Source organism: Crinia signifera, chromosome 3 (assembly GCF_055691185.1).
Source record: "Crinia signifera chromosome 3, ASM5569118v1, whole genome shotgun sequence".
Classification (NCBI taxonomy): domain Eukaryota; kingdom Metazoa; phylum Chordata; class Amphibia; order Anura; family Myobatrachidae; genus Crinia; species Crinia signifera.
In genome coordinates this window covers 80,674,236-80,693,016 of record NC_139219.1, presented here as the reverse complement: position 1 = coordinate 80,693,016, position 18,781 = coordinate 80,674,236, and the positions used below count along the sequence as shown (strand labels likewise).

General features: G+C 42.8%; 48 non-coding genes across 48 annotated transcripts; all 48 read left to right on the top strand.

Moving 5' to 3' along the window:
* Window positions 1-86: 86 nt before the first annotated feature.
* On the top strand, window positions 87-202 carry LOC146065373 (U5 spliceosomal RNA). Its single transcript, XR_014472238.1, has one exon. It is a non-coding gene; the product is annotated as a U5 spliceosomal RNA (small nuclear RNA).
* Window positions 203-480: 278 nt separating this feature from the next.
* LOC146065549 (U5 spliceosomal RNA) lies at window positions 481-596 on the top strand. The gene has a single exon (XR_014472392.1). It is a non-coding gene; the product is annotated as a U5 spliceosomal RNA (small nuclear RNA).
* A 278-nt stretch (window positions 597-874) lies between these two features.
* On the top strand, window positions 875-990 carry LOC146065372 (U5 spliceosomal RNA). Its single transcript, XR_014472237.1, has one exon. It is a non-coding gene; the product is annotated as a U5 spliceosomal RNA (small nuclear RNA).
* Window positions 991-1,268: 278 nt separating this feature from the next.
* Window positions 1,269-1,384, top strand: LOC146065892 (U5 spliceosomal RNA). The gene has a single exon (XR_014472700.1). It is a non-coding gene; the product is annotated as a U5 spliceosomal RNA (small nuclear RNA).
* Window positions 1,385-1,662: 278 nt separating this feature from the next.
* On the top strand, window positions 1,663-1,778 carry LOC146065761 (U5 spliceosomal RNA). Its single transcript, XR_014472575.1, has one exon. It is a non-coding gene; the product is annotated as a U5 spliceosomal RNA (small nuclear RNA).
* Window positions 1,779-2,057: 279 nt separating this feature from the next.
* LOC146065371 (U5 spliceosomal RNA) lies at window positions 2,058-2,173 on the top strand. The gene has a single exon (XR_014472236.1). It is a non-coding gene; the product is annotated as a U5 spliceosomal RNA (small nuclear RNA).
* Window positions 2,174-2,451: 278 nt separating this feature from the next.
* LOC146066182 (U5 spliceosomal RNA) lies at window positions 2,452-2,567 on the top strand. Its single transcript, XR_014472879.1, has one exon. It is a non-coding gene; the product is annotated as a U5 spliceosomal RNA (small nuclear RNA).
* A 278-nt stretch (window positions 2,568-2,845) lies between these two features.
* LOC146065725 (U5 spliceosomal RNA) lies at window positions 2,846-2,961 on the top strand. Its single transcript, XR_014472542.1, has one exon. It is a non-coding gene; the product is annotated as a U5 spliceosomal RNA (small nuclear RNA).
* Window positions 2,962-3,239: 278 nt separating this feature from the next.
* Window positions 3,240-3,355, top strand: LOC146065548 (U5 spliceosomal RNA). Its single transcript, XR_014472391.1, has one exon. It is a non-coding gene; the product is annotated as a U5 spliceosomal RNA (small nuclear RNA).
* A 278-nt stretch (window positions 3,356-3,633) lies between these two features.
* On the top strand, window positions 3,634-3,749 carry LOC146065659 (U5 spliceosomal RNA). Its single transcript, XR_014472485.1, has one exon. It is a non-coding gene; the product is annotated as a U5 spliceosomal RNA (small nuclear RNA).
* Window positions 3,750-4,027: 278 nt separating this feature from the next.
* Window positions 4,028-4,143, top strand: LOC146065760 (U5 spliceosomal RNA). The gene has a single exon (XR_014472574.1). It is a non-coding gene; the product is annotated as a U5 spliceosomal RNA (small nuclear RNA).
* A 278-nt stretch (window positions 4,144-4,421) lies between these two features.
* LOC146065370 (U5 spliceosomal RNA) lies at window positions 4,422-4,537 on the top strand. Its single transcript, XR_014472235.1, has one exon. It is a non-coding gene; the product is annotated as a U5 spliceosomal RNA (small nuclear RNA).
* Window positions 4,538-4,815: 278 nt separating this feature from the next.
* Window positions 4,816-4,931, top strand: LOC146066181 (U5 spliceosomal RNA). The gene has a single exon (XR_014472878.1). It is a non-coding gene; the product is annotated as a U5 spliceosomal RNA (small nuclear RNA).
* A 278-nt stretch (window positions 4,932-5,209) lies between these two features.
* Window positions 5,210-5,325, top strand: LOC146065724 (U5 spliceosomal RNA). Its single transcript, XR_014472541.1, has one exon. It is a non-coding gene; the product is annotated as a U5 spliceosomal RNA (small nuclear RNA).
* A 277-nt stretch (window positions 5,326-5,602) lies between these two features.
* Window positions 5,603-5,718, top strand: LOC146065369 (U5 spliceosomal RNA). Its single transcript, XR_014472234.1, has one exon. It is a non-coding gene; the product is annotated as a U5 spliceosomal RNA (small nuclear RNA).
* A 253-nt stretch (window positions 5,719-5,971) lies between these two features.
* On the top strand, window positions 5,972-6,087 carry LOC146065879 (U5 spliceosomal RNA). The gene has a single exon (XR_014472687.1). It is a non-coding gene; the product is annotated as a U5 spliceosomal RNA (small nuclear RNA).
* A 278-nt stretch (window positions 6,088-6,365) lies between these two features.
* On the top strand, window positions 6,366-6,481 carry LOC146065723 (U5 spliceosomal RNA). Its single transcript, XR_014472540.1, has one exon. It is a non-coding gene; the product is annotated as a U5 spliceosomal RNA (small nuclear RNA).
* A 278-nt stretch (window positions 6,482-6,759) lies between these two features.
* LOC146065367 (U5 spliceosomal RNA) lies at window positions 6,760-6,875 on the top strand. The gene has a single exon (XR_014472233.1). It is a non-coding gene; the product is annotated as a U5 spliceosomal RNA (small nuclear RNA).
* Window positions 6,876-7,153: 278 nt separating this feature from the next.
* LOC146065878 (U5 spliceosomal RNA) lies at window positions 7,154-7,269 on the top strand. Its single transcript, XR_014472686.1, has one exon. It is a non-coding gene; the product is annotated as a U5 spliceosomal RNA (small nuclear RNA).
* A 278-nt stretch (window positions 7,270-7,547) lies between these two features.
* On the top strand, window positions 7,548-7,663 carry LOC146065642 (U5 spliceosomal RNA). Its single transcript, XR_014472470.1, has one exon. It is a non-coding gene; the product is annotated as a U5 spliceosomal RNA (small nuclear RNA).
* Window positions 7,664-7,941: 278 nt separating this feature from the next.
* On the top strand, window positions 7,942-8,057 carry LOC146065366 (U5 spliceosomal RNA). The gene has a single exon (XR_014472232.1). It is a non-coding gene; the product is annotated as a U5 spliceosomal RNA (small nuclear RNA).
* Window positions 8,058-8,335: 278 nt separating this feature from the next.
* LOC146065877 (U5 spliceosomal RNA) lies at window positions 8,336-8,451 on the top strand. The gene has a single exon (XR_014472685.1). It is a non-coding gene; the product is annotated as a U5 spliceosomal RNA (small nuclear RNA).
* Window positions 8,452-8,729: 278 nt separating this feature from the next.
* On the top strand, window positions 8,730-8,845 carry LOC146065941 (U5 spliceosomal RNA). Its single transcript, XR_014472747.1, has one exon. It is a non-coding gene; the product is annotated as a U5 spliceosomal RNA (small nuclear RNA).
* A 278-nt stretch (window positions 8,846-9,123) lies between these two features.
* On the top strand, window positions 9,124-9,239 carry LOC146065364 (U5 spliceosomal RNA). The gene has a single exon (XR_014472231.1). It is a non-coding gene; the product is annotated as a U5 spliceosomal RNA (small nuclear RNA).
* A 278-nt stretch (window positions 9,240-9,517) lies between these two features.
* Window positions 9,518-9,633, top strand: LOC146066180 (U5 spliceosomal RNA). Its single transcript, XR_014472877.1, has one exon. It is a non-coding gene; the product is annotated as a U5 spliceosomal RNA (small nuclear RNA).
* Window positions 9,634-9,911: 278 nt separating this feature from the next.
* On the top strand, window positions 9,912-10,027 carry LOC146065876 (U5 spliceosomal RNA). The gene has a single exon (XR_014472684.1). It is a non-coding gene; the product is annotated as a U5 spliceosomal RNA (small nuclear RNA).
* A 278-nt stretch (window positions 10,028-10,305) lies between these two features.
* LOC146065722 (U5 spliceosomal RNA) lies at window positions 10,306-10,421 on the top strand. Its single transcript, XR_014472539.1, has one exon. It is a non-coding gene; the product is annotated as a U5 spliceosomal RNA (small nuclear RNA).
* Window positions 10,422-10,699: 278 nt separating this feature from the next.
* LOC146065363 (U5 spliceosomal RNA) lies at window positions 10,700-10,815 on the top strand. The gene has a single exon (XR_014472230.1). It is a non-coding gene; the product is annotated as a U5 spliceosomal RNA (small nuclear RNA).
* A 278-nt stretch (window positions 10,816-11,093) lies between these two features.
* LOC146066179 (U5 spliceosomal RNA) lies at window positions 11,094-11,209 on the top strand. The gene has a single exon (XR_014472876.1). It is a non-coding gene; the product is annotated as a U5 spliceosomal RNA (small nuclear RNA).
* A 278-nt stretch (window positions 11,210-11,487) lies between these two features.
* LOC146065721 (U5 spliceosomal RNA) lies at window positions 11,488-11,603 on the top strand. The gene has a single exon (XR_014472538.1). It is a non-coding gene; the product is annotated as a U5 spliceosomal RNA (small nuclear RNA).
* Window positions 11,604-11,881: 278 nt separating this feature from the next.
* LOC146065547 (U5 spliceosomal RNA) lies at window positions 11,882-11,997 on the top strand. Its single transcript, XR_014472390.1, has one exon. It is a non-coding gene; the product is annotated as a U5 spliceosomal RNA (small nuclear RNA).
* Window positions 11,998-12,275: 278 nt separating this feature from the next.
* On the top strand, window positions 12,276-12,391 carry LOC146065362 (U5 spliceosomal RNA). The gene has a single exon (XR_014472228.1). It is a non-coding gene; the product is annotated as a U5 spliceosomal RNA (small nuclear RNA).
* A 278-nt stretch (window positions 12,392-12,669) lies between these two features.
* On the top strand, window positions 12,670-12,785 carry LOC146065658 (U5 spliceosomal RNA). Its single transcript, XR_014472484.1, has one exon. It is a non-coding gene; the product is annotated as a U5 spliceosomal RNA (small nuclear RNA).
* Window positions 12,786-13,063: 278 nt separating this feature from the next.
* LOC146065759 (U5 spliceosomal RNA) lies at window positions 13,064-13,179 on the top strand. The gene has a single exon (XR_014472573.1). It is a non-coding gene; the product is annotated as a U5 spliceosomal RNA (small nuclear RNA).
* Window positions 13,180-13,457: 278 nt separating this feature from the next.
* LOC146065361 (U5 spliceosomal RNA) lies at window positions 13,458-13,573 on the top strand. The gene has a single exon (XR_014472227.1). It is a non-coding gene; the product is annotated as a U5 spliceosomal RNA (small nuclear RNA).
* A 278-nt stretch (window positions 13,574-13,851) lies between these two features.
* LOC146066177 (U5 spliceosomal RNA) lies at window positions 13,852-13,967 on the top strand. The gene has a single exon (XR_014472875.1). It is a non-coding gene; the product is annotated as a U5 spliceosomal RNA (small nuclear RNA).
* Window positions 13,968-14,245: 278 nt separating this feature from the next.
* Window positions 14,246-14,361, top strand: LOC146065720 (U5 spliceosomal RNA). The gene has a single exon (XR_014472537.1). It is a non-coding gene; the product is annotated as a U5 spliceosomal RNA (small nuclear RNA).
* Window positions 14,362-14,638: 277 nt separating this feature from the next.
* LOC146065360 (U5 spliceosomal RNA) lies at window positions 14,639-14,754 on the top strand. The gene has a single exon (XR_014472226.1). It is a non-coding gene; the product is annotated as a U5 spliceosomal RNA (small nuclear RNA).
* Window positions 14,755-15,007: 253 nt separating this feature from the next.
* On the top strand, window positions 15,008-15,123 carry LOC146065875 (U5 spliceosomal RNA). The gene has a single exon (XR_014472683.1). It is a non-coding gene; the product is annotated as a U5 spliceosomal RNA (small nuclear RNA).
* Window positions 15,124-15,401: 278 nt separating this feature from the next.
* LOC146065719 (U5 spliceosomal RNA) lies at window positions 15,402-15,517 on the top strand. The gene has a single exon (XR_014472536.1). It is a non-coding gene; the product is annotated as a U5 spliceosomal RNA (small nuclear RNA).
* A 278-nt stretch (window positions 15,518-15,795) lies between these two features.
* Window positions 15,796-15,911, top strand: LOC146065358 (U5 spliceosomal RNA). The gene has a single exon (XR_014472225.1). It is a non-coding gene; the product is annotated as a U5 spliceosomal RNA (small nuclear RNA).
* Window positions 15,912-16,189: 278 nt separating this feature from the next.
* On the top strand, window positions 16,190-16,305 carry LOC146065874 (U5 spliceosomal RNA). The gene has a single exon (XR_014472682.1). It is a non-coding gene; the product is annotated as a U5 spliceosomal RNA (small nuclear RNA).
* A 278-nt stretch (window positions 16,306-16,583) lies between these two features.
* On the top strand, window positions 16,584-16,699 carry LOC146065357 (U5 spliceosomal RNA). The gene has a single exon (XR_014472224.1). It is a non-coding gene; the product is annotated as a U5 spliceosomal RNA (small nuclear RNA).
* A 278-nt stretch (window positions 16,700-16,977) lies between these two features.
* Window positions 16,978-17,093, top strand: LOC146065356 (U5 spliceosomal RNA). The gene has a single exon (XR_014472223.1). It is a non-coding gene; the product is annotated as a U5 spliceosomal RNA (small nuclear RNA).
* A 278-nt stretch (window positions 17,094-17,371) lies between these two features.
* Window positions 17,372-17,487, top strand: LOC146065355 (U5 spliceosomal RNA). The gene has a single exon (XR_014472222.1). It is a non-coding gene; the product is annotated as a U5 spliceosomal RNA (small nuclear RNA).
* Window positions 17,488-17,756: 269 nt separating this feature from the next.
* On the top strand, window positions 17,757-17,869 carry LOC146065961 (U5 spliceosomal RNA). Its single transcript, XR_014472767.1, has one exon. It is a non-coding gene; the product is annotated as a U5 spliceosomal RNA (small nuclear RNA).
* A 278-nt stretch (window positions 17,870-18,147) lies between these two features.
* Window positions 18,148-18,263, top strand: LOC146065354 (U5 spliceosomal RNA). Its single transcript, XR_014472221.1, has one exon. It is a non-coding gene; the product is annotated as a U5 spliceosomal RNA (small nuclear RNA).
* A 278-nt stretch (window positions 18,264-18,541) lies between these two features.
* Window positions 18,542-18,657, top strand: LOC146065352 (U5 spliceosomal RNA). The gene has a single exon (XR_014472220.1). It is a non-coding gene; the product is annotated as a U5 spliceosomal RNA (small nuclear RNA).
* Window positions 18,658-18,781: the final 124 nt, after the last annotated feature.

The following is an 18,781-nucleotide window of genomic DNA, read 5'->3' as shown; positions in this document are numbered from 1 at the left end:
CTCTTTTTTATTTCAAGTTGGGTGCTCTCATTGAGCTGAGTGAGGCCTGCCAGCACGGCACTCAGACGACAGGTGAAATCTTGGTCATGCTCTGGTTTCTCTTCAGAACGCACAAATCTTTCGCCTTTTACTAAAGATTTCCGTGGAGAGGAGCAAAACTGAGTTTTGTCTCAATTTTTGTGTGCCCCAGCTTAATGGGGTTTCTTTTCTCAGTTTAAAGACAGAATGAGGGTGCTTTCTAGAAAGTGAGCTCATTTGCATAGCGAGGACAGCATATGTCTGTTTCTTCCCATGCAGTAAATTCTTGACCGTGTTAATTATTTCCAAAATATGAAGCAATTGGTAAGGAGTGCCAAAGATTCCTACAGCAAGGGGAAGCCTGGTGAACAATCTGCTCTTTTTTATTTCAAGTTGGGTGCTCTCATTGAGCTGAGTGAGGCCTGCCAGCACGGCACTCAGACGACAGGTGAAATCTTGGTCATGCTCTGGTTTCTCTTCAGAACGCACAAATCTTTCGCCTTTTACTAAAGATTTCCGTGGAGAGGAGCAAAACTGAGTTTAGTCTCAATTTTTGTGTGCCCCAGCTTAATGGGGTTTCTTTTCTCAGTTTAAAGACAGAATGAGGGTGCTTTCTAGAAAGTGAGCTCATTTGCATAGCGAGGACAGCATATGTCTGTTTCTTCCCATGCAGTAAATTCTTGACCGTGTTAATTATTTCCAAAATATGAAGCAATTGGTAAGGAGTGCCAAAGATTCCTACAGCAAGGGGAAGCCTGGTGAACAATCTGCTCTTTTTTATTTCAAGTTGGGTGCTCTCATTGAGCTGAGTGAGGCCTGCCAGCACGGCACTCAGATGACAGGTGAAATCTTGGTCATGCTCTGGTTTCTCTTCAGAACGCACAAATCTTTCGCCTTTTACTAAAGATTTCCGTGGAGAGGAGCAAAACTGAGTTTTGTCTCAATTTTTGTGTGCCCCAGCTTAATGGGGTTTCTTTTTTCAGTTTAAAGACAGAATGAGGGTGCTTTCTAGAAAGTGAGCTCATTTGCATAGCGAGGACAGAATATGTCTGTTTCTTTCCATGCAGTAAATTCTTGACCGTGTTAATTATTTCCAAAATATGAAGCAATTGGTAAGGAGTGCCAAAGATTCCTACAGCAAGGGGAAGCCTGGTGAACAATCTGCTCTTTTTTATTTCAAGTTGGGTGCTCTCATTGAGCCGAGTGAGGCCTGCCAGCACGGCACTCAGACGACAGGTGAAATCTTGGTCATGCTCTGGTTTCTCTTCAGAACGCACAAATCTTTCGCCTTTTACTAAAGGTTTCCGTGGAGAGGAGCAAAACTGAGTTTTGTATTAATTTTCGTGTGCCCCAGCTTAATGGGGTTTCTTTTCTCAGTTTAAAGACAGAATGAGGGTGCTTTCTAGAAAGTGAGCTCATTTGCATAGCGAGGACAGCATATGTCTGTTTCTTCCCATGCAGTAAATTCTTGACCGTGTTAATTATTTCCAAAATATGAAGCAATTGGTAAGGAGTGCCAAAGATTCCTACAGCAAGGGGAAGCTTGGTGAACAATCTGCTCTTTTTTATTTCAAGTTGGGTGCTCTCATTGAGCTGAGTGAGGCCTGCCAGCACGGCACTCAGACGACAGGTGAAATCTTGGTCATGCTCTGGTTTCTCTTCAGAACGCACAAATCTTTCGCCTTTTACTAAAGGTTTCCGTGGAGAGGAGCAAAACTGAGTTTTGTCTCAATTTTTGTGTGCCCCAGCTTAATGGGGTTTCTTTTCTCAGTTTAAAGACAGAATGAGGGTGCTTTCTAGAAAGTGAGCTCATTTGCATAGCGAGGACAGCATAATGTCTGTTTCATCCCATGCAGTAAATTCTTGACCGTGTTAATTATTTCCAAAATATGAAGCAATTGGTAAGGAGTGCCAAAGATTCCTACAGCAAGGGGAAGCCTGGTGAACAATCTGCTCTTTTTTATTTCAAGTTGGGTGCTCTCATTGAGCTGAGTGAGGCCTGCCAGCACGGCACTCAGATGACAGGTGAAATCTTGGTCATGCTCTGGTTTCTCTTCAGAACGCACAAATCTTTCGCCTTTTACTAAAGATTTCCGTGGAGAGGAGCAAAACTGAGTTTTGTCTCAATTTTTGTGTGCCCCAGCTTAATGGGGTTTCTTTTCTCAGTTTAAAGACAGAATGAGGGTGCTTTCTAGAAAGTGAGCTCATTTGCATAGCGAGGACAGAATATGTCTGTTTCTTTCCATGCAGTAAATTCTTGACCGTGTTAATTATTTCCAAAATATGAAGCAATTGGTAAGGAGTGCCAAAGATTCCTACAGCAAGGGGAAGCCTGGTGAACAATCTGCTCTTTTTTATTTCAAGTTGGGTGCTCTCATTGAGCTGAGTGAGGCCTGCCAGCACGGCACTCAGACGACAGGTGAAATCTTGGTCATGCTCTGGTTTCTCTTCAGAACGCACAAATCTTTCGCCTTTTACTAAAGATTTCCGTGGAGAGGAGCAAAACTGAGTTTTGTATTAATTTTTGTGTGCCCCAGCTTAATGGGGTTTCTTTTCTCAGTTTAAAGACAGAATGAGGGTGCTTTCTAGAAAGTGAGCTCATTTGCATAGCGAGGACAGCATATGTCTGTTTCTTCCCATGCAGTAAATTCTTGACCGTGTTACTTATTTCCAAAATATGAAGCAATTGGTAAGGAGTGCCAAAGATTCCTACAGCAAGGGGAAGCCTGGTGAACAATCTGCTCTTTTTTATTTCAAGTTGGGTGCTCTCATTGAGCTGAGTGAGGCCTGCCAGCACGGCACCCAGACGACATGTGAAATCTTGGTCATGCTCTGGTTTCTCTTCAGAACGCACAAATCTTTCGCCTTTTACAAAAGATTTCCGTGGAGAGGAGCAAAACTGAGTTTTGTCTCAATTTTTGTGTGCCCCAGCTTAATGGGGTTTCTTTTCTCAGTTTAAAGACAGAATGAGGGTGCTTTCTAGAAAGTGAGCTCATTTGCATAGCAAGGACAGCATATGTCTGTTTCTTCCCATGCAGTAAATTCTTGACCGTGTTAATTATTTCCAAAATATGAAGCAATTGGTAAGGAGTGCCAAAGATTCCTACAGCAAGGGGAAGCCTGGTGAACAATCTGCTCTTTTTTATTTCAAGTTGGGTGCTCTCATTGAGCTGAGTGAGGCCTGCCAGCACGGCACTCAGACGACAGGTGAAATCTTGGTCATGCTCTGGTTTCTCTTCAGAACGCACAAATCTTTCGCCTTTTACTAAAGATTTCCGTGGAGAGGAGCAAAACTGAGTTTAGTCTCAATTTTTGTGTGCCCCAGCTTAATGGGGTTTCTTTTCTCAGTTTAAAGACAGAATGAGGGTGCTTTCTAGAAAGTGAGCTCATTTGCATAGCGAGGACAGCATATGTCTGTTTCTTCCCATGCAGTAAATTCTTGACCGTGTTAATTATTTCCAAAATATGAAGCAATTGGTAAGGAGTGCCAAAGATTCCTACAGCAAGGGGAAGCCTGGTGAACAATCTGCTCTTTTTTATTTCAAGTTGGGTGCTCTCATTGAGCCGAGTGAGGCCTGCCAGCACGGCACTCAGACGACAGGTGAAATCTTGGTCATGCTCTGGTTTCTCTTCAGAACGCACAAATCTTTCGCCTTTTACTAAAGGTTTCCGTGGAGAGGAGCAAAACTGAGTTTTGTATTAATTTTTGTGTGCCCCAGCTTAATGGGGTTTCTTTTCTCAGTTTAAAGACAGAATGAGGGTGCTTTCTAGAAAGTGAGCTCATTTGCATAGCGAGGACAGCATATGTCTGTTTCTTCCCATGCAGTAAATTCTTGACCGTGTTAATTATTTCCAAAATATGAAGCAATTGGTAAGGAGTGCCAAAGATTCCTACAGCAAGGGGAAGCTTGGTGAACAATCTGCTCTTTTTTATTTCAAGTTGGGTGCTCTCATTGAGCTGAGTGAGGCCTGCCAGCACGGCACTCAGACGACAGGTGAAATCTTGGTCATGCTCTGGTTTCTCTTCAGAACGCACAAATCTTTCGCCTTTTACTAAAGGTTTCCGTGGAGAGGAGCAAAACTGAGTTTTGTCTCAATTTTTGTGTGCCCCAGCTTAATGGGGTTTCTTTTCTCAGTTTAAAGACAGAATGAGGGTGCTTTCTAGAAAGTGAGCTCATTTGCATAGCGAGGACAGCATATGTCTGTTTCATCCCATGCAGTAAATTCTTGACCGTGTTAATTATTTCCAAAATATGAAGCAATTGGTAAGGAGTGCCAAAGATTCCTACAGCAAGGGGAAGCCTGGTGAACAATCTGCTCTTTTTTATTTCAAGTTGGGTGCTCTCATTGAGCTGAGTGAGGCCTGCCAGCACGGCACTCAGATGACAGGTGAAATCTTGGTCATGCTCTGGTTTCTCTTCAGAACGCACAAATCTTTCGCCTTTTACTAAAGATTTCCGTGGAGAGGAGCAAAACTGAGTTTTGTCTCAATTTTTGTGTGCCCCAGCTTAATGGGGTTTCTTTTCTCAGTTTAAAGACAGAATGAGGGTGCTTTCTAGAAAGTGAGCTCATTTGCATAGCGAGGACAGAATATGTCTGTTTCTTTCCATGCAGTAAATTCTTGACCGTGTTAATTATTTCCAAAATATGAAGCAATTGGTAAGGAGTGCCAAAGATTCCTACAGCAAGGGGAAGCCTGGTGAACAATCTGCTCTTTTTTATTTCAAGTTGGGTGCTCTCATTGAGCTGAGTGAGGCCTGCCAGCACGGCACTCAGACGACAGGTGAAATCTTGGTCATGCTCTGGTTTCTCTTCAGAACGCACAAATCTTTCGCCTTTTACTAAAGATTTCCGTGGAGAGGAGCAAAACTGAGTTTTGTATTAATTTTTGTGTGCCCCAGCTTAATGGGGTTTCTTTTCTCAGTTTAAAGACAGAATGAGGGTGCTTTCTAGAAAGTGAGCTCATTTGCATAGCGAGGACAGCATATGTCTGTTTCTTCCCATGCAGTAAATTCTTGACCGTGTTAATTATTTCCAAAATATGAAGCAATTGGTAAGGAGTGCCAAAGATTCCTACAGCAAGGGGAAGCCTGGTGAACAATCTGCTCTTTTTTATTTCAAGTTGGGTGCTCTCATTGAGCTGAGTGAGGCCTGCCAGCACGGCACCCAGACGACAGGTGAAATCTTAGTCATGCTCTGGTTTCTCTTCAGAACGCACAAATCTTTCGCCTTTTACAAAAGATTTCCGTGGAGAGGAGCAAAACTGAGTTTTGTCTCAATTTTTGTGTGCCCCAGCTTAATGGGGTTTCTTTTCTCAGTTTAAAGACAGAATGAGGGTGCTTTCTAGAAAGTGAGCTCATTTGCATAGCAAGGAAGCATATGTCTGTTTCTTCCCATGCAGTAAATTCTTGACCGTGTTAATTATTTCCAAAATATGAAGCAATTGGTAAGGAGTGCCAAAGATTCCTACAGCAAGGGGAAGCCTGGTGAACAATCTGCTCTTTTTTATTTCAAGTTGGGTGCTCTCATTGAGCTGAGTGAGGCCTGCCAGCACGGCACTCAGACGACAGGTGAAATCTTGGTCATGCTCTGGTTTCTCTTCAGAACGCACAAATCTTTCGCCTTTTACTAAAGATTTCCGTGGAGAGGAGCAAAACTGAGTTTTGTCTCAATTTTTGTGTGCCCCAGCTTAATGGGGTTTCTTTTCTCAGTTTAAAGACAGAATGAGGGTGCTTTCTAGAAAGTGAGCTCATTTGCATAGCGAGGACAGCATATGTCTGTTTCTTCCCATGCAGTAAATTCTTGACCGTGTTAATTATTTCCAAAATATGAAGCAATTGGTAAGGGGAAGCCTGGTGAACAATCTGCTCTTTTTTATTTCAAGTTGGGTGCTCTCATTGAGCTGAGTGAGGCCTGCCAGCACGGCACTCAGACGACAGGTGAAATCTTGGTCATGCTCTGGTTACTCTTCAGAACGCACAAATCTTTTGCCTTTTACTAAAGATTTCCGTGGAGAGGAGCAGAACTGAGTTTTGTCTCAATTTTTGTGTGCCCCAGCTTAATGGGGTTTCTTTTCTCAGTTTAAAGACAGAATGAGGGTGCTTTCTAGAAAGTGAGCTCATTTGCATAGGGAGGACAGCATATGTCTGTTTCTTCCCATGCAGTAAATTCTTGACCGTGTTAATTATTTCCAAAATATGAAGCAATTGGTAAGGAGTGCCAAAGATTCCTACAGCAAGGGGAAGCTTGGTGAACAATCTGCTCTTTTTTATTTCAAGTTGGGTGCTCTCATTGAGCTGAGTGAGGCCTGACAGCACGGCACTCAGATGACAGGTGAAATCTTGGTCATGCTCTGGTTTCTCTTCAGAACGCACAAATCTTTCGCCTTTTACAAAAGATTTCCGTGGAGAGGAGCAAAACTGAGTTTTGTCTCAATTTTTGTGTGCCCCAGCTTAATGGGGTTTCTTTTCTCAGTTTAAAGACAGAATGAGGGTGCTTTCTAGAAAGTGAGCTCATTTGCATAGCAAGGACAGCATATGTCTGTTTCTTCCCATGCAGTAAATTCTTGATCGTGTTAATTATTTCCAAAATATGAAGCAATTGGTAAGGAGTGCCAAAGATTCCTACAGCAAGGGGAAGCCTGGTGAACAATCTGCTCTTTTTTATTTCAAGTTGGGTGCTCTCATTGAGCTGAGTGAGGCCTGCCAGCACGGCACTCAGACGACAGGTGAAATCTTGGTCATGCTCTGGTTTCTCTTCAGAACGCACAAATCTTTCGCCTTTTACTAAAGATTTCCGTGGAGAGGAGCAAAACTGAGTTTTGTCTCAATTTTTGTGTGCCCCAGCTTAATGGGGTTTCTTTTCTCAGTTTAAAGACAGAATGAGGGTGCTTTCTAGAAAGTGAGCTCATTTGCATAGCGAGGACAGCATATGTCTGTTTCTTCCCATGCAGTAAATTCTTGACCGTGTTAATTATTTCCAAAATATGAAGCAATTGGTAAGGAGTGCCAAAGATTCCTACAGCAAGGGGAAGCCTGGTGAACAATCTGCTCTTTTTTATTTCAAGTTGGGTGCTCTCATTGAGCTGAGTGAGGCCTGCCAGCACGGCACTCAGACGACAGGTGAAATCTTGGTCATGCTCTGGTTACTCTTCAGAACGCACAAATCTTTTGCCTTTTACTAAAGATTTCCGTGGAGAGGAGCAGAACTGAGTTTTGTCTCAATTTTTGTGTGCCCCAGCTTAATGGGGTTTCTTTTCTCAGTTTAAAGACAGAATGAGGGTGCTTTCTAGAAAGTGAGCTCATTTGCATAGGGAGGACAGCATATGTCTGTTTCTTCCCATGCAGTAAATTCTTGACCGTGTTAATTATTTCCAAAATATGAAGCAATTGGTAAGGAGTGCCAAAGATTCCTACAGCAAGGGGAAGCTTGGTGAACAATCTGCTCTTTTTTATTTCAAGTTGGGTGCTCTCATTGAGCTGAGTGAGGCCTGACAGCACGGCACTCAGATGACAGGTGAAATCTTGGTCATGCTCTGGTTTCTCTTCAGAACGCACAAATCTTTTGCCTTTTACTAAAGATTTCCGTGGAGAGGAGCAGAACTGAGTTTTGTCTCAATTTTTGTGTGCCCCAGCTTAATGGGGTTTCTTTTCTCAGTTTAAAGACAGAATGAGGGTGCTTTCTAGAAAGTGAGCTCATTTGCATAGGGAGGACAGCATATGTCTGTTTCTTCCCATGCAGTAAATTCTTGACCGTGTTAATTATTTCCAAAATATGAAGCAATTGGTAAGGAGTGCCAAAGATTCCTACAGCAAGGGGAAGCTTGGTGAACAATCTGCTCTTTTTTATTTCAAGTTGGGTGCTCTCATTGAGCTGAGTGAGGCCTGACAGCACGGCACTCAGATGACAGGTGAAATCTTGGTCATGCTCTGGTTTCTCTTCAGAACGCACAAATCTTTCGCCTTTTACTAAAGATTTCCGTGGAGAGGAGCAAAACTGAGTTTTGTCTCAATTTTTGTGTGCCCCAGCTTAATGGGGTTTCTTTTCTCAGTTTAAAGACAGAATGAGGGTGCTTTCTAGAAAGTGAGCTCATTTGCATAGCGAGGACAGCATATGTCTGTTTCTTCCCATGCAGTAATTTCTTGACCGTGTTAATTATTTCCAAAATATGAAGCAATTGGTAAGGAGTGCCAAAGATTCCTACAGCAAGGGGAAGCCTGGTGAACAATCTGCTCTTTTTTATTTCAAGTTGGGTGCTCTCATTGAGCTGAGTGAGGCCTGCCAGCACGGCACTCAGACGACAGGTGAAATCTTGGTCATGCTCTGGTTACTCTTCAGAACGCACAAATCTTTTGCCTTTTACTAAAGATTTCCGTGGAGAGGAGCAGAACTGAGTTTTGTCTCAATTTTTGTGTGCCCCAGCTTAATGGGGTTTCTTTTCTCAGTTTAAAGACAGAATGAGGGTGCTTTCTAGAAAGTGAGCTCATTTGCATAGGGAGGACAGCATATGTCTGTTTCTTCCCATGCAGTAAATTCTTGACCGTGTTAATTATTTCCAAAATATGAAGCAATTGGTAAGGAGTGCCAAAGATTCCTACAGCAAGGGGAAGCTTGGTGAACAATCTGCTCTTTTTTATTTCAAGTTGGGTGCTCTCATTGAGCTGAGTGAGGCCTGACAGCACGGCACTCAGATGACAGGTGAAATCTTGGTCATGCTCTGGTTTCTCTTCAGAACGCACAAATCTTTCGCGTTTTACAAAAGATTTCCGTGGAGAGGAGCAAAACTGAGTTTTGTCTCAATTTTTGTGTGCCCCAGCTTAATGGGGTTTCTTTTCTCAGTTTAAAGACAGAATGAGGGTGCTTTCTAGAAAGTGAGCTCATTTGCATAGCGAGGACAGCATATGTCTGTTTCTTCCCATGCAGTAAATTCTTGACCGTGTTAATTATTTCCAAAATATGAAGCAATTGGTAAGGAGTGCCAAAGATTCCTACAGCAAGGGGAAGCCTGGTGAACAATCTGCTCTTTTTTATTTCAAGTTGGGTGCTCTCATTGAGCTGAGTGAGGCCTGCCAGCACGGCACTCAGACGACAGGTGAAATCTTGGTCATGCTCTGGTTTCTCTTCAGAACGCACAAATCTTTCGCCTTTTACTAAAGATTTCCGTGGAGAGGAGCAAAACTGAGTTTTGTCTCAATTTTTGTGTGCCCCAGCTTAATGGGGTTTCTTTTCTCAGTTTAAAGACAGAATGAGGGTGCTTTCTAGAAAGTGAGCTCATTTGCATAGCGAGGACAGAATATGTCTGTTTCTTTCCATGCAGTAAATTCTTGACCGTGTTAATTATTTCCAAAATATGAAGCAATTGGTAAGGAGTGCCAAAGATTCCTACAGCAAGGGGAAGCCTGGTGAACAATCTGCTCTTTTTTATTTCAAGTTGGGTGCTCTCATTGAGCTGAGTGAGGCCTGCCAGCACGGCACTCAGACGACAGGTGAAATCTTGGTCATGCTCTGGTTTCTCTTCAGAACGCACAAATCTTTCGCCTTTTACTAAAGATTTCCGTGGAGAGGAGCAAAACTGAGTTTTGTATTAATTTTTGTGTGCCCCAGCTTAATGGGGTTTCTTTTCTCAGTTTAAAGACAGAATGAGGGTGCTTTCTAGAAAGTGAGCTCATTTGCATAGCGAGGACAGCATATGTCTGTTTCTTCCCATGCAGTAAATTCTTGACCGTGTTAATTATTTCCAAAATATGAAGCAATTGGTAAGGAGTGCCAAAGATTCCTACAGCAAGGGGAAGCCTGGTGAACAATCTGCTCTTTTTTATTTCAAGTTGGGTGCTCTCATTGAGCTGAGTGAGGCCTGCCAGCACGGCACTCAGACGACAGGTGAAATCTTGGTCATGCTCTGGTTACTCTTCAGAACGCACAAATCTTTTGCCTTTTACTAAAGATTTCCGTGGAGAGGAGCAGAACTGAGTTTTGTCTCAATTTTTGTGTGCCCCAGCTTAATGGGGTTTCTTTTCTCAGTTTAAAGACAGAATGAGGGTGCTTTCTAGAAAGTGAGCTCATTTGCATAGGGAGGACAGCATATGTCTGTTTCTTCCCATGCAGTAAATTCTTGACCGTGTTAATTATTTCCAAAATATGAAGCAATTGGTAAGGAGTGCCAAAGATTCCTACAGCAAGGGGAAGCTTGGTGAACAATCTGCTCTTTTTTATTTCAAGTTGGGTGCTCTCATTGAGCTGAGTGAGGCCTGACAGCACGGCACTCAGATGACAGGTGAAATCTTGGTCATGCTCTGGTTTCTCTTCAGAACGCACAAATCTTTCGCCTTTTACAAAAGATTTCCGTGGAGAGGAGCAAAACTGAGTTTTGTCTCAATTTTTGTGTGCCCCAGCTTAATGGGGTTTCTTTTCTCAGTTTAAAGACAGAATGAGGGTGCTTTCTAGAAAGTGAGCTTATTTGCATAGCAAGGACAGCATATGTCTGTTTCTTCCCATGCAGTAAATTCTTGACCGTGTTAATTATTTCCAAAATATGAAGCAATTGGTAAGGAGTGCCAAAGATTCCTACAGCAAGGGGAAGCCTGGTGAACAATCTGCTCTTTTTTATTTCAAGTTGGGTGCTCTCATTGAGCTGAGTGAGGCCTGCCAGCACGGCACTCAGACGACAGGTGAAATCTTGGTCATGCTCTGGTTTCTCTTCAGAACGCACAAATCTTTCGCCTTTTACTAAAGATTTCCGTGGAGAGGAGCAAAACTGAGTTTTGTCTCAATTTTTGTGTGCCCCAGCTTAATGGGGTTTCTTTTCTCAGTTTAAAGACAGAATGAGGGTGCTTTCTAGAAAGTGAGCTCATTTGCATAGCGAGGACAGAATATGTCTGTTTCTTTCCATGCAGTAAATTCTTGACCGTGTTAATTATTTCCAAAATATGAAGCAATTGGTAAGGAGTGCCAAAGATTCCTACAGCAAGGGGAAGCCTGGTGAACAATCTGCTCTTTTTTATTTCAAGTTGGGTGCTCTCATTGAGCTGAGTGAGGCCTGCCAGCACGGCACTCAGACGACAGGTGAAATCTTGGTCATGCTCTGGTTTCTCTTCAGAACGCACAAATCTTTCGCCTTTTACTAAAGATTTCCGTGGAGAGGAGCAAAACTGAGTTTTGTATTAATTTTTGTGTGCCCCAGCTTAATGGGGTTTCTTTTCTCAGTTTAAAGACAGAATGAGGGTGCTTTCTAGAAAGTGAGCTCATTTGCATAGCGAGGACAGCATATGTCTGTTTCTTCCCATGCAGTAAATTCTTGACCGTGTTAATTATTTCCAAAATATGAAGCAATTGGTAAGGAGTGCCAAAGATTCCTACAGCAAGGGGAAGCCTGGTGAACAATCTGCTCTTTTTTATTTCAAGTTGGGTGCTCTCATTGAGCTGAGTGAGGCCTGCCAGCACGGCACCCAGACGACAGGTGAAATCTTGGTCATGCTCTGGTTTCTCTTCAGAACGCACAAATCTTTCGCCTTTTACAAAAGATTTCCGTGGAGAGGAGCAAAACTGAGTTTTGTCTCAATTTTTGTGTGCCCCAGCTTAATGGGGTTTCTTTTCTCAGTTTAAAGACAGAATGAGGGTGCTTTCTAGAAAGTGAGCTCATTTGCATAGCAAGTACAGCATATGTCTGTTTCTTCCCATGCAGTAAATTCTTGACCGTGTTAATTATTTCCAAAATATGAAGCAATTGGTAAGGAGTGCCAAAGATTCCTACAGCAAGGGGAAGCCTGGTGAACAATCTGCTCTTTTTTATTTGAAGTTGGGTGCTCTCATTGAGCTGAGTGAGGCCTGCCAGCACGGCACTCAGACGACAGGTGAAATCTTGGTCATGCTCTGGTTTCTCTTCAGAACGCACAAATCTTTCGCCTTTTACTAAAGATTTCCGTGGAGAGGAGCAAAACTGAGTTTAGTCTCAATTTTTGTGTGCCCCAGCTTAATGGGGTTTCTTTTCTCAGTTTAAAGACAGAATGAGGGTGCTTTCTAGAAAGTGAGCTCATTTGCATAGCGAGGACAGCATATGTCTGTTTCTTCCCATGCAGTAAATTCTTGACCGTGTTAATTATTTCCAAAATATGAAGCAATTGGTAAGGAGTGCCAAAGATTCCTACAGCAAGGGGAAGCCTGGTGAACAATCTGCTCTTTTTTATTTCAAGTTGGGTGCTCTCATTGAGCTGAGTGAGGCCTGCCAGCACGGCACTCAGATGACAGGTGAAATCTTGGTCATGCTCTGGTTTCTCTTCAGAACGCACAAATCTTTCGCCTTTTACTAAAGATTTCCGTGGAGAGGAGCAAAACTGAGTTTTGTCTCAATTTTTGTGTGCCCCAGCTTAATGGGGTTTCTTTTTTCAGTTTAAAGACAGAATGAGGGTGCTTTCTAGAAAGTGAGCTCATTTGCATAGCGAGGACAGAATATGTCTGTTTCTTTCCATGCAGTAAATTCTTGACCGTGTTAATTATTTCCAAAATATGAAGCAATTGGTAAGGAGTGCCAAAGATTCCTACAGCAAGGGGAAGCCTGGTGAACAATCTGCTCTTTTTTATTTCAAGTTGGGTGCTCTCATTGAGCCGAGTGAGGCCTGCCAGCACGGCACTCAGACGACAGGTGAAATCTTGGTCATGCTCTGGTTTCTCTTCAGAACGCACAAATCTTTCGCCTTTTACTAAAGGTTTCCGTGGAGAGGAGCAAAACTGAGTTTTGTATTAATTTTTGTGTGCCCCAGCTTAATGGGGTTTCTTTTCTCAGTTTAAAGACAGAATGAGGGTGCTTTCTAGAAAGTGAGCTCATTTGCATAGCGAGGACAGCATATGTCTGTTTCTTCCCATGCAGTAAATTCTTGACCGTGTTAATTATTTCCAAAATATGAAGCAATTGGTAAGGAGTGCCAAAGATTCCTACAGCAAGGGGAAGCTTGGTGAACAATCTGCTCTTTTTTATTTCAAGTTGGGTGCTCTCATTGAGCTGAGTGAGGCCTGCCAGCACGGCACTCAGACGACAGGTGAAATCTTGGTCATGCTCTGGTTTCTCTTCAGAACGCACAAATCTTTCGCCTTTTACTAAAGGTTTCCGTGGAGAGGAGCAAAACTGAGTTTTGTCTCAATTTTTGTGTGCCCCAGCTTAATGGGGTTTCTTTTCTCAGTTTAAAGACAGAATGAGGGTGCTTTCTAGAAAGTGAGCTCATTTGCATAGCGAGGACAGCATATGTCTGTTTCATCCCATGCAGTAAATTCTTGACCGTGTTAATTATTTCCAAAATATGAAGCAATTGGTAAGGAGTGCCAAAGATTCCTACAGCAAGGGGAAGCCTGGTGAACAATCTGCTCTTTTTTATTTCAAGTTGGGTGCTCTCATTGAGCTGAGTGAGGCCTGCCAGCACGGCACTCAGATGACAGGTGAAATCTTGGTCATGCTCTGGTTTCTCTTCAGAACGCACAAATCTTTCGCCTTTTACTAAAGATTTCCGTGGAGAGGAGCAAAACTGAGTTTTGTCTCAATTTTTGTGTGCCCCAGCTTAATGGGGTTTCTTTTCTCAGTTTAAAGACAGAATGAGGGTGCTTTCTAGAAAGTGAGCTCATTTGCATAGCGAGGACAGAATATGTCTGTTTCTTTCCATGCAGTAAATTCTTGACCGTGTTAATTATTTCCAAAATATGAAGCAATTGGTAAGGAGTGCCAAAGATTCCTACAGCAAGGGGAAGCCTGGTGAACAATCTGCTCTTTTTTATTTCAAGTTGGGTGCTCTCATTGAGCTGAGTGAGGCCTGCCAGCACGGCACTCAGACGACAGGTGAAATCTTGGTCATGCTCTGGTTTCTCTTCAGAACGCACAAATCTTTCGCCTTTTACTAAAGATTTCCGTGGAGAGGAGCAAAACTGAGTTTTGTATTAATTTTTGTGTGCCCCAGCTTAATGGGGTTTCTTTTCTCAGTTTAAAGACAGAATGAGGGTGCTTTCTAGAAAGTGAGCTCATTTGCATAGCGAGGACAGCATATGTCTGTTTCTTCCCATGCAGTAAATTCTTGACCGTGTTAATTATTTCCAAAATATGAAGCAATTGGTAAGGAGTGCCAAAGATTCCTACAGCAAGGGGAAGCCTGGTGAACAATCTGCTCTTTTTTATTTCAAGTTGGGTGCTCTCATTGAGCTGAGTGAGGCCTGCCAGCACGGCACCCAGACGACAGGTGAAATCTTGGTCATGCTCTGGTTTCTCTTCAGAACGCACAAATCTTTCGCCTTTTACAAAAGATTTCCGTGGAGAGGAGCAAAACTGAGTTTTGTCTCAATTTTTGTGTGCCCCAGCTTAATGGGGTTTCTTTTCTCAGTTTAAAGACAGAATGAGGGTGCTTTCTAGAAAGTGAGCTCATTTGCATAGCAAGGAAGCATATGTCTGTTTCTTCCCATGCAGTAAATTCTTGACCGTGTTAATTATTTCCAAAATATGAAGCAATTGGTAAGGAGTGCCAAAGATTCCTACAGCAAGGGGAAGCCTGGTGAACAATCTGCTCTTTTTTATTTCAAGTTGGGTGCTCTCATTGAGCTGAGTGAGGCCTGCCAGCACGGCACTCAGACGACAGGTGAAATCTTGGTCATGCTCTGGTTTCTCTTCAGAACGCACAAATCTTTCGCCTTTTACTAAAGATTTCCGTGGAGAGGAGCAAAACTGAGTTTTGTCTCAATTTTTGTGTGCCCCAGCTTAATGGGGTTTCTTTTCTCAGTTTAAAGACAGAATGAGGGTGCTTTCTAGAAAGTGAGCTCATTTGCATAGCGAGGACAGCATATGTCTGTTTCTTCCCATGCAGTAAATTCTTGACCGTGTTAATTATTTTCAAAATATGAAGCAATTGGTAAGGGGAAGCCTGGTGAACAATCTGCTCTTTTTTATTTCAAGTTGGGTGCTCTCATTGAGCTGAGTGAGGCCTGCCAGCACGGCACTCAGACGACAGGTGAAATCTTGGTCATGCTCTGGTTACTCTTCAGAACGCACAAATCTTTTGCCTTTTACTAAAGATTTCCGTGGAGAGGAGCAGAACTGAGTTTTGTCTCAATTTTTGTGTGCCCCAGCTTAATGGGGTTTCTTTTCTCAGTTTAAAGACAGAATGAGTGTGCTTTCTAGAAAGTGAGCTCATTTGCATAGGGAGGACAGCATATGTCTGTTTCTTCCCATGCAGTAAATTCTTGACCGTGTTAATTATTTCCAAAATATGAAGCAATTGGTAAGGAGTGCCAAAGATTCCTACAGCAAGGGGAAGCTTGGTGAACAATCTGCTCTTTTTTATTTCAAGTTGGGTGCTCTCATTGAGCTGAGTGAGGCCTGACAGCACGGCACTCAGATGACAGGTGAAATCTTGGTCATGCTCTGGTTTCTCTTCAGAACGCACAAATCTTTCGCCTTTTACAAAAGATTTCCGTGGAGAGGAGCAAAACTGAGTTTTGTCTCAATTTTTGTGTGCCCCAGCTTAATGGGGTTTCTTTTCTCAGTTTAAAGACAGAATGAGGGTGCTTTCTAGAAAGTGAGCTCATTTGCATAGCAAGGACAGCATATGTCTGTTTCTTCCCATGCAGTAAATTCTTGATCGTGTTAATTATTTCCAAAATATGAAGCAATTGGTAAGGAGTGCCAAAGATTCCTACAGCAAGGGGAAGCCTGGTGAACAATCTGCTCTTTTTTATTTCAAGTTGGGTGCTCTCATTGAGCTGAGTGAGGCCTGCCAGCACGGCACTCAGACGACAGGTGAAATCTTGGTCATGCTCTGGTTTCTCTTCAGAACGCACAAATCTTTCGCCTTTTACTAAAGATTTCCGTGGAGAGGAGCAAAACTGAGTTTTGTCTCAATTTTTGTGTGCCCCAGCTTAATGGGGTTTCTTTTCTCAGTTTAAAGACAGAATGAGGGTGCTTTCTAGAAAGTGAGCTCATTTGCATAGCGAGGACAGCATATGTCTGTTTCTTCCCATGCAGTAAATTCTTGACCGTGTTAATTATTTCCAAAATATGAAGCAATTGGTAAGGAGTGCCAAAGATTCCTACAGCAAGGGGAAGCCTGGTGAACAATCTGCTCTTTTTTATTTCAAGTTGGGTGCTCTCATTGAGCTGAGTGAGGCCTGCCAGCACGGCACTCAGACGACAGGTGAAATCTTGGTCATGCTCTGGTTACTCTTCAGAACGCACAAATCTTTTGCCTTTTACTAAAGATTTCCGTGGAGAGGAGCAGAACTGAGTTTTGTCTCAATTTTTGTGTGCCCCAGCTTAATGGGGTTTCTTTTCTCAGTTTAAAGACAGAATGAGGGTGCTTTCTAGAAAGTGAGCTCATTTGCATAGGGAGGACAGCATATGTCTGTTTCTTCCCATGCAGTAAATTCTTGACCGTGTTAATTATTTCCAAAATATGAAGCAATTGGTAAGGAGTGCCAAAGATTCCTACAGCAAGGGGAAGCTTGGTGAACAATCTGCTCTTTTTTATTTCAAGTTGGGTGCTCTCATTGAGCTGAGTGAGGCCTGACAGCACGGCACTCAGATGACAGGTGAAATCTTGGTCATGCTCTGGTTTCTCTTCAGAACGCACAAATCTTTCGCCTTTTACTAAAGATTTCCGTGGAGAGGAGCAAAACTGAGTTTTGTCTCAATTTTTGTGTGCCCCAGCTTAATGGGGTTTCTTTTCTCAGTCTAAAGACAGAATGAGGGTGCTTTCTAGAAAGTGAGCTCATTTGCATAGCGAGGACAGAATATGTCTGTTTCTTTCCATGCAGTAAATTCTTGACCGTGTTAATTATTTCCAAAATATGAAGCAATTGGTAAGGAGTGCCAAAGATTCCTACAGCAAGGGGAAGCCTGGTGAACAATCTGCTCTTTTTTATTTCAAGTTGGGTGCTCTCATTGAGCTGAGTGAGGCCTGCCAGCACAGCAATCAGACGACAGGTGAAATTTTGGTCATGCTCTGGTTTCTCTTCAGAACGCACAAATCTTTCGCCTTTTACTAAAGATTTCCGTGGAGAGGAGCAAAACTGAGTTTTGTCTCAATTTTTGTGTGCCCCAGCTTAATGGGGTTTCTTTTCTCAGTTTAAAGACAGAATGAGGGTGCTTTCTAGAAAGTGAGCTCATTTGCATAGCGAGGACAGCATATGTCTGTTTCTTCCCATGCAGTAAATTCTTGACCGTGTTAATTATTTCCAAAATATGAAGCAATTGGTAAGGAGTGCCAAAGATTCCTACAGCAACGGGAAGCCTGGTGAACAATCTGCTCTTTTTTATTTCAAGTTGGGTGCTCTCATTGAGCTGAGTGAGGCCTGCCAGCACGGCACTCAGACGACAGGTGAAATCTTGGTCATGCTCTGGTTTCTCTTCAGAACGCACAAATCTTTCGCCTTTTACTAAAGATTTCCGTGGAGAGGAGCAAAACTGAGTTTTGTCTCAATTTTTGTGTGCCCCAGCTTAATGGGGTTTCTTTTCTCAGTTTAAAGACAGAATGAGGGTGCTTTCTAGAAAGTGAGCTCATTTGCATAGCGAGGACAGCATATGTCTGTTTCTTCCCATGCAGTAAATTCTTGACCGTGTTAATTATTTCCAAAATATGAAGCAATTGGTAAGGAGTGCCAAAGATTCCTACAGCAAGGGGAAGCCTGGTGAACAATCTGCTCTTTTTTTATTTCAAGTTGGGTGCTCTCATTGAGCTGAGTGAGGCCTGCCAGCACGGCACTCAGACGACAGGTGAAATCTTGGTCTCTACAGAACGCACAAATCTTTCGCCTTTTACTAAAGATTTCCGTGGAGAGGAGCAAAACTGAGTTTTGTCTCAATTTTTGTGTGCCCCAGCTTAATGGGGTTTCTTTTCTCAGTTTAAAGACAGAATGAGGGTGCTTTCTAGAAAGTGAGCTCATTTGCATAGCGAGGACAGCATATGTCTGTTTCTTCCCATGCAGTAAATTCTTGACCGTGTTAATTATTTCCAAAATATGAAGCAATTGGTAAGGAGTGCCAAAGATTCCTACAGCAACGGGAAGCCTGGTGAACAATCTGCTCTTTTTTATTTCAAGTTGGGTGCTCTCATTGAGCTGAGTGAGGCCTGCCAGCACGGCACTCAGACGACAGGTGAAATCTTGGTCATGCTCTGGTTTCTCTTCAGAACGCACAAATCTTTCGCCTTTTACTAAAGATTTCCGTGGAGAGGAGCAAAACTGAGTTTTGTCTCAATTTTTGTGTGCCCCAGCTTAATGGGGTTTCTTTTCTCAGTTTAAAGACAGAATGAGGGTGCTTTCTAGAAAGTGAGCTCATTTGCATAGCGAGGACAGCATATGTCTGTTTCTTCCCATGCAGTAAATTCTTGACCGTGTTAATTATTTCCAAAATATGAAGCAATTGGTAAGGAGTGCCAAAGATTCCTACAGCAAGGGGAAGCCTGGTGAACAATCTGCTCTTTTTTATTTCAAGTTGGGTGCTCTCATTGAGCCGAGTGAGGCCTGCCAGCACGGCACTCAGACGACAGGTGAAATCTTGGTCATGCTCTGGTTTCTCTTCAGAACGCACAAATCTTTCGCCTTTTACTAAAGATTTCCGTGGAGAGGAGCAAAACTGAGTTTTGTCTCAATTTTTGTGTGCCCCAGCTTAATGGGGTTTCTTTTCTCAGTTTAAAGACAGAATGAGGGTGCTTTCTAGAAAGTGAGCTCATTTGCATAGCGAGGACAGCATATGTCTATTTCTTCCCATGCAGTAAATTCTTGACCGTGTTAATTATTTCCA